Genomic DNA, 8,575 nt, shown 5'->3' with positions numbered 1-8,575 from the left:
TTAACAGGTAAACATCAGAAATCTGTTATCTCTATATCATTCATATAAACATAATGTTTTGTTTAATTTTTTTACATTATTTTTACCCTCTGTGCTTAACCAATTAACATTTTCCTGTGTTGCTTTTAGATTTCCTGCTAACAGGCTGAGCAGGTTGATGAACATGTAGAGAGGCATGTGTTTTCCCCCACAAGACCTGATGCACACATCACCAGGGCACAGTTATGTTATTTAGAACATAGATGAAGGTCACATTTCTTCTTTGCGGAAAGTAAATGGAAAATGTACCTTAAAAGAGTACCTGGCAGTTAATGCTTCATCTTTAAGATTAGTTTACTAGGCAAGGACAAAAGCCAAAAAATGTCTACTTTATCACAAACATTTTAGTTTGTTAACAAATTTCTAGACGTTCAATCATGTTTATTTTAAAATAAGAAATTGTGAGTGCTTTGGACAATGTGTTGAAACACCATAAAACAAGATTTTGAAAGAAGGTAAATGAAGCATGCACAAATTTAGGTTCTCCAGTTTGAAAAATATTTAAAATATAGTATATTTTATCAATGAAATTAGAAACCATCATGTTAAGTTAAAGAAGTCAAACTCAGAAGGTCAAGAGTCCTGTTTTCTCTCCTATGTGGAAGTTAGAGAAGAAAAAGAAAAAGAAAGGTAGGGATAGATCTCATGGAAATCAAAGTGAGATTAGCAGAGGAAAGAGAAATAGGGGAGGGAGGAAAGTGCTGAGGAGTGACATTGAACAATGTATGTTATCATATTGTGTACATGTACAGATAGGTAACAATAAATCCCATCATTATATGCAACTGTAATGCACCAATAAAAACATGGAAAAAATTTAGGTTTTCTTTCATTGTTTCTTCTTATCCCCAGGTTTGTAAATAAATTGAAATAATCATTTATTAGACAAATAAAATCTGTTCATGTAATACTATTTAGTTTTTGATATTAATATTAATACCACTCTAAAAATATAATGAAAAAGTATAAATACGTAAAATGTTAAAATAGCAAAATAAACACAAATCTAAAATCCAGTTTCAACACATTACTATATTTTTTTCTAAGTCTAAATCAATGTTCTTTCCAATGCCCCGTTATAGATAAATTTTCTCTCAAATTCTGAATATAACATCCATAGACCCCTCTGATATTTATAAAAAAGATACTTTTAAAAATCATGATTTCAATATTTTATACCTTCAAGTAATTATAATTTTGTTATAAAATGTGCTCTTTCTCAAATTTTCTTCAATATCTCCTCAAATTATTAACTTAAGGTTAATAATTTGTTTGAAATTTGTTTGATTCAGGAAACTAATTATGCTCATCACATTTTATTGGTATAGCTTTAATTATTTTCAATTTATAAGCTTACTATGTTGTTTCCTCCACTTAACATTTTATTTAGTAAAAAAACTCAGTGCATTAATCATAAAAAGTTTTGCATATTCAGGAATTTTTCTCACTTCATCTTTTGTGTAACTTAAAGTGGCATGTAGATACTTTTATTTCTGTGAAAAAGTAGTTCCATGTTAGAAGGCTGATTTAGGTTATATCTTACTTTTTGTAAGTGTACTTAATAGGAAGAGCTGTATGCTTTTGTTTTTTACATCAAAAGAATATCATATTTGTTTTCATTATTATTACTAAAAATATGATCACTGAAAATAATTTAAGATGTCCTTGTATTCCTTTTTACTTTCTCTCTCTCTCTCTCTCTCTCTCTCTCTCTCTCTCTCTCTCTCTCTCTCTCTCTCTCTCTCTCTCTCTCTCTCTCTCTCTCTATATATATATATATATATATATATATATATATATACATATAATTTATTAAAGTACACATTGTAGGAAATTTATTATTTCAAGAATTCAGAATGATAGAGAATCCTTCGCAAATTTTCATGTTGTCCTTAGGCAGGAGCCATACTAATATCTGTTTTATTTCAAATTTTGTTATGTGCTGGCATAGCAACACCTTACCTTTCTCTTTACTCTTAGGGTATACATGACTGTCTTGCTTGTCTATACTGCAAAATTTTTGAATTGTATACTCTTATTTAATGAGTAGATGTGATGACCTTTAATATTTTTTATTAAAAGAAATATTTCAAAATACAAATTTTGAAATTTGTCAATTTGTTTTTAATGTTTATTTGTCATGAATTTTTCACAAATTATATGTGATTAAAATCATTAATTTTATCTTTTATTGCTTTTATTCTTTGAGTTACAGTTAAAATCTGCATGTTTGTAATCTCAGGTACTCTGAAGTCTGAGGTTGAAGTGTTACAAGTTCAAGCCCAACCTGAAAAATTTAGCAAGACCCTTTCTTGAATAAAAAGGGCTTTAGTTCAATGGTAAAGCACCCCTTGGGTTCAATCATCTGCACTGAAAAAAAAAAGAAAAAATTTTTGCCCTACTTTTGTAATTTTTGATAAATTACTCACATTTTCTTGTAACATTTGTGTGTACAATATGAAAATAATTTTGTTTATTATCATAATTATACCTTTATCCCAACACCAATTATTATTAAAAGTATATTTTTTCTTACTGGTATCTGATGTTACATGTTTAATATACTAAAGTTCTGTTTGCAAATACATTCACTTCCAGCATTTCCATTCTGTTTTATTTATGCATAAATATAAAAAATACACTTATTGGGCCAGCTAACCCATCCCTCTTTCATGATTTTTCAGTGTTTCCTTATTTTTGTTTGTGTCCTTCCACATAAACATTAAAATGCACTTTTTTTTAGCTCCAAGAAAAAAAAAACACAATAATGGTATTTTCATAGCAAGTATAAGAATTTATAAACTGAAAAATATTATTGATATTTTTATCCAAGATTGGTCTTTAGTTTCCTTTTAGTGGAATTTTATCAAATTTTATAATTAATATTGTAGTTACCTCATAACTAGAATTTTAAAGGATTTTTTAAAAATTCTATGGAATTTTTGAAGTTGTGTTAGAATTGTCTTTAGATTATTGACTTGTGAAAACATTTGGAACTGTAGTCAAATCATTTTGCCATAACATGTCTTGATTTGAACTGCATGTGAAAGTTTCCTCAGACTCATGAAGTTCCTTTTTTATATGAATCTATAATTCTTATTTTATTTCAGAAAGAAATTATCTATAAATACTTTATTCTTTGCTTTTCTTTTGCTTTCATTTTTGTCTTTCATAAATATACTGGAACTATTTTATCTTTTTTTCTACAATTTTGCCTCTCATTTTATGTCCTTCTATATTTTTTCTCTATTTAAATTTGAATTTTGCATTTTCTATTCCTTTTGTTATAAAATATGATATATATTTTTTTTCATTGCTTAGTTTTGTCTTCATTTCTGAAATTATTTGAAATAGATTTATAAATCATTTCTGGCCTCTGAAATGAAACCTCTATTTTAAAACTCTCTTTCATTGACTTTTATTTTTTTATAGTTCAGATTTATTCTTTGTTTAGTGCATTATTTTATTTAGTTGTTTTGGAATATTAAACTAGGGATTTAAATTTTTGGTCAGGCAATCATGACATGTTGATATCTCTTTGCTGTCTTCAAGAAGTTTATCCTATTCTTAATTTTTTTTTTTTGGTACCAGAAATTGAACTCAGGAACAGTTGGCCACTGAGCAACATTCCCAACCCATCTTTTTTTTTCTTTTAATTTTATTATTATTATTATTATTATTATTATTATTATTATTATTATTATTATTATTATTTTGAGAGAGAGTCTTTTTAAGTTGTTCAGGACCAGGCTAAGTTGCTGAGGCTGGCTTTGAACTTAGGGTCCTCTTGCCTCAGCCTCCAGAGCTGCCCAGCTGTTTGTAGTTTTCTTTTTACATAGAATGAGTCTGCATGGAATTCAAACACATCCTATTATGCTATAAATTATGAGTTTTCTTATATTTTCAAAATTACCTTCTTGTGAATGAGGATTTTTTAAGAAAGTTTTCTAACTTTGTAGCTTCAGAGCATTCTGTACCAAAGCACCAAATAGTTGAGATACATACTACCTGAGAACCTACTTTGTTTTCCTTCCTTGTTGTTTCTAGTATTTTTTGTCTCGGTCTGTCTCTCCCCAGAACTCTGTCATTTTTGTGTTGTTTAATTTGCATTCTATTCCCTAGGTTTCTATTTAGCATGGGCTTTCACCTTTCAAATACACAGCCTCAGCATAACATCCCTGAGGTCCTCTTGAACTCACCCATGAAAAGCAGACAGCACAGCCCCCTCTGCTGCTGTTCAGCAATTTTTCTCAGATTGTTACACCTGATTCTACTTCAGTGTGTCTTTCTTTCTGAATGAATAACTTTTAGCAATTTCGGGGTTCATCAGCATGACAGCTATAAGAAATTATTTTGTCTATTCTTTATTTTCTCTCATGTAGTTAATTTTATATGCAGGTGTTGATTCTGTTGGTCGTTTGGCACAGCTCAGTGGAATTTTGGGAATTGAATGGGTTCCTCTCCAGCTGCTATTGTTTAGAACACTTTCAGTATGTTTTGCTATTTGTTTACTTATTTGTTTGTTTCTTTAACATATTAGTTTCTATGTCTGCTTTCTTGGGAGATGCAGGAGATTTAAAAGTGAAACTGCCTTGCTAGGCAGTAAATTTTTTATCAATTTTTTTCTTTTATATATAAAAATGTTTCATTCCTTTCTCTTAAGTAAGAAGTTGCAACAAATATATAGAGGTTTTGTCCAGAGTTTTTGTATTAATCAGGGTACACTTACTTATATGCTGTGTTTACAAAATAGATCCTGAAATCCCAGTGACATAACACAATTAAGGATTATATTTCTTTCTTAAGGTCCAATGCTGATGGGTTGATTTCCTGTAACTAATGACTCAAGAATCATCTTGTCGGATCAGGAGCTTCTCATCAGAGGAAGATTGTTTATGAGATTTTTGCAAAGACTTTTCTCATGTTATTTCTGCTCATATGGCTTTGTCAGAATTGGCCCAAATCTCACAATGAAGGATTGGAAAATATGGTGATCTTTGATAAGCAATAAAATACCTATGCTATATTCTCCCTTCTAGTTACAAAGCTTCACTTCCTCCCACCCACAGGTTTGTCTCCATTATGCTCTGACAATATTCAACTCCTCTCTGAGGGAGGCATCTGTCCCCTAAATTAGAAGCATTAAAAGGAAAGCAGGTCCTACCTCTGACCATGATCAAATCAGTGCTACTGTACTTACTCTATCAGGTAACAACTGAAAAATTACTAACAAAATTAAAACAAAACAAAACAACCACAACGAAAACCCTATGTAGACACCTCAGGGAGACACTGGGGAATCAACAATACAGGCTGAGTGCCCTTGCAAGAAGGGAAGCAAATGAAGTATGCCATCAGGGTGCACCCTGGATTTATCTGTGATAGCAATATCAAAATCACAGGGAAGGTATACAGAACTCAAATGAAAAGTGTGAAAGTTAACAACATCATACCTCTTTTCTGCCCTACTGGCTTGGGTTTTAGGCACAAGATGATAAGAAGGAAAGCACTAAAGGAAGGTGCCACAAGAAAGTATATAAAACTCTTTCTGATCACCTCTCAATAAGCAGAGCTCAAGGATACCAAGCAGAGAACAGCAGAAGAGAACAACGGGAGAGTTGAGTAGAGATATAATAGTTCAAGGTCAGTCTAACATAAGGTACCTTGGTGAAGATCAGGCTTTTGGTTGAGAAATCAGAAAGGTCATGGTGCAGAAACGACTAGATCCTAGAATAAAGATCTACGTGGTAGGAGTAGGCCCCTGAGAATTAGAAAGCAACATCATCCAAGGTCTCTAAAATGTGCCATCATCAATATGTGACATAAAATGCCAAATTACTATCAAAATGAATAACCAAGAATATATAAATATATAAATCTTTCTCATAAGAACAGGCCCAAAATGATACAATTATTGTATTGCTGAAAAAATGGTTGTTCATATTTTCTCATTATACAAAAAGGTAAAGATATGTATATCTCAACTCTTACAAGTGGAATGTATTTATCATATTGTAGTCCATGCCTTAAATTCAGACTCATTTTTGTATCTCTGTTTTTATTGCCTGTCATTGATCAAATTTTGTCACCTCAAAAAATAATGTCAAAATCTTAATCCCTGTTGCCTTAGAATATGATTTGTTTGGAAGCTAAGGCAATACAGATAAAATCAATTAAGTTAATATGAGAACACAGGATAGTGCTCTTAGAAAAAGAGGAATAAATGTTTAGAAAGCTATGGAGACAGTGATTAGAGTGATGCAGCTATAAGCCAAGGGATGCAGAGGGCTCACCACTGCCATCAGAAATGAGGCACAGAGGCAAGGAAGTGTTTTTCTCAAAGGGACCATGGGCCTGCTGACACCTAGATTTCACATTTTTGCATCTAGAACTGTTAAAATATAAATTGCACTTGTTCTAAGCAATTGGGTTTGTCCATATAGGAAAATAGTACCTCTTTTTCATTCTTAACACTTTCGTTTGTTTTTAATTTGTAATCCTTCATTGTATAGTATATATTTTAATGGGAATTCTTGAATCACTTTTTTTTATAAAGTGAGAAAGAATACCTTCATTTTTCCCTTCATCATCCATTCTACAGCATATAAATTTAAGATGTGGTTCGTGCTTCCAGGTGACTTATTATCTTATAGATATCCTAAGACTCATTGCATATCGTTAATGAGAAACATCAGACACTTACATTTTTAATTCTTCAGCAAACCGTACCTCTGTAAGATAGTGTTAGGCAAGGTAAATAATAAACATATAAAGTTTAAATCACGATTAAGTTTAAGCTCAAAGAACGCATAGGAAGGATTTCAGCAGATGAAGGAGAGATTTCTGGAACAATGTAAATTGAGCTGTATTATGAAGATAGGCAAATACTGAATGTATCAAAGTCATGAAAACAATTCTAAAGAAAGGTCTATATTTCTTGAACATTAGTAGAATGAAATAATCTCAAAGAGAGTAATCTAGAGATCCTGTGCAAAATTAATTAGAGATAGAAAAAAAGAAATCACAGAAGAGAGTAAAGGGAAGAGTCTTAAAGTTATTTTAGAAAACTGATTATACAAGGCTGGGGTTGTGGCTCAGCAGTAAAGCACTCACCTAGCACATGTGAGGCCCTGGGTTTGATCCTCAGCACCACACATAATTTTTTTAAAGGGTATTGTGTCCAACTACAACTAAAAAAAATAAATATTAAAAAAAAAAGAAAACTGGTTATAGAATACAAATCTCTGTTTTTAGGGCCCTAAATAAATGCTACTGAACTAAGAGCATCTGCTAAGTTTTCTGCACTTCTCTTGAAATCCTGATTTCTCTATTGAAGTTTAATTTATCTCTTTCATCTCAGTTGGATTGGAGCCCTTGATGTCTCTTTCAGGTATCTTTTCACTGATAATGAAAGATTTCTAACCTTGGTAGACTTTGAGTAAACTTTGATTGCTAAAGGCACTTAACATTCATGTATATGAGTGTATTTATAATTGTCACTACTAAAATTTACATTAAGGGAATGCCAACCTTGAAATTTACAGATATTAATTTCCTGGCTGTGATAATTTTTCAGACTGTAGTGGCATTCTCACCATTTTCTCTTTTCTTGAGAGTAGTCTAGCTAATAGTGATGAGATAGGTAAACTTTCCTCTTTCTTGATATTTTCGTCCATTGAATTTTACTTTTATTGTCCAAACTTTCCCTTTTAGAAAATGTACCTTTTTTTCTACAGATTTCAAGGGTACTTCTGATAGTGTAATTGATTTTGAGGATTCCATGACCTGATAATTTTATTTAGATTGAAATTTGTAATTTGAGATGTCATTCAAATTGCAGTATCATCAATATAATAGGGCATTTTTTTTGAAAATCCATCATCTTCATTTTTAAACAGTTGGATTTTTGTAGACATTTTCATTTTGAACAAAAAATTATAAAATTGAAGTTTTTACATAAAATATGAGTTTCTGATGAACAGTTCTTTGAGCTAGTTATGCAAATTTAACTCAGAGAAAATAAGCAGGGAGGGTTGAAATGAAAGGCATTTAATGTCCTAAATACACAAATTTAAATTATAATTAATGTAACAGTATAAACTAATATATATTGTAAGTTTTAGAATTACATTTTTTTTCTTTCTACCTGTGTAATATTAGATGAAAATTTGATTTTTATTCTTTATGTAGAGTTCCTCATTACTACTTTTTTACCAAGTGTGTGCAAAAAACACTCTTAGGTTAAATAATTTTTGTCTTTGTATTTGCCAATCATCTATCTCGGAAAATGTAGTGACATTAACATTTGAAAATGTAACTAGAATATTTCCTATGCTAAAAGATAAAATGTTAAAGGCAGAGATAATACAACATTTTAATAGGCATTAGGATCGCCACGATTTTGCTAAGTTATCTGTTTGGGTAGGTGCTTAATAAATATGTGTCAAGTGAATACATGAATTATTTATATTACATTAATTATTTGTTATCCTTGAATTTGTTTCAACTGAAGGACAATAACCTCTATTAATTTAAT

At 30.7% G+C, this 8,575-nt stretch overlaps 1 pseudogene; it reads right to left on the bottom strand.

Moving 5' to 3' along the window:
* Nucleotides 1-1,894: 1,894 nt before the first annotated feature.
* On the bottom strand, nt 1,895-1,995 carry LOC144371558 (U6 spliceosomal RNA; annotated as a pseudogene).
* Nucleotides 1,996-8,575: the final 6,580 nt, after the last annotated feature.

Source organism: Ictidomys tridecemlineatus, chromosome 16, assembly GCF_052094955.1.
Source record: "Ictidomys tridecemlineatus isolate mIctTri1 chromosome 16, mIctTri1.hap1, whole genome shotgun sequence".
NCBI classification, from domain to species: domain Eukaryota; kingdom Metazoa; phylum Chordata; class Mammalia; order Rodentia; family Sciuridae; genus Ictidomys; species Ictidomys tridecemlineatus.
The sequence above is the reverse complement of the archived record's forward strand: the minus strand, read 5'-3'. Positions and strand labels throughout refer to the sequence as shown.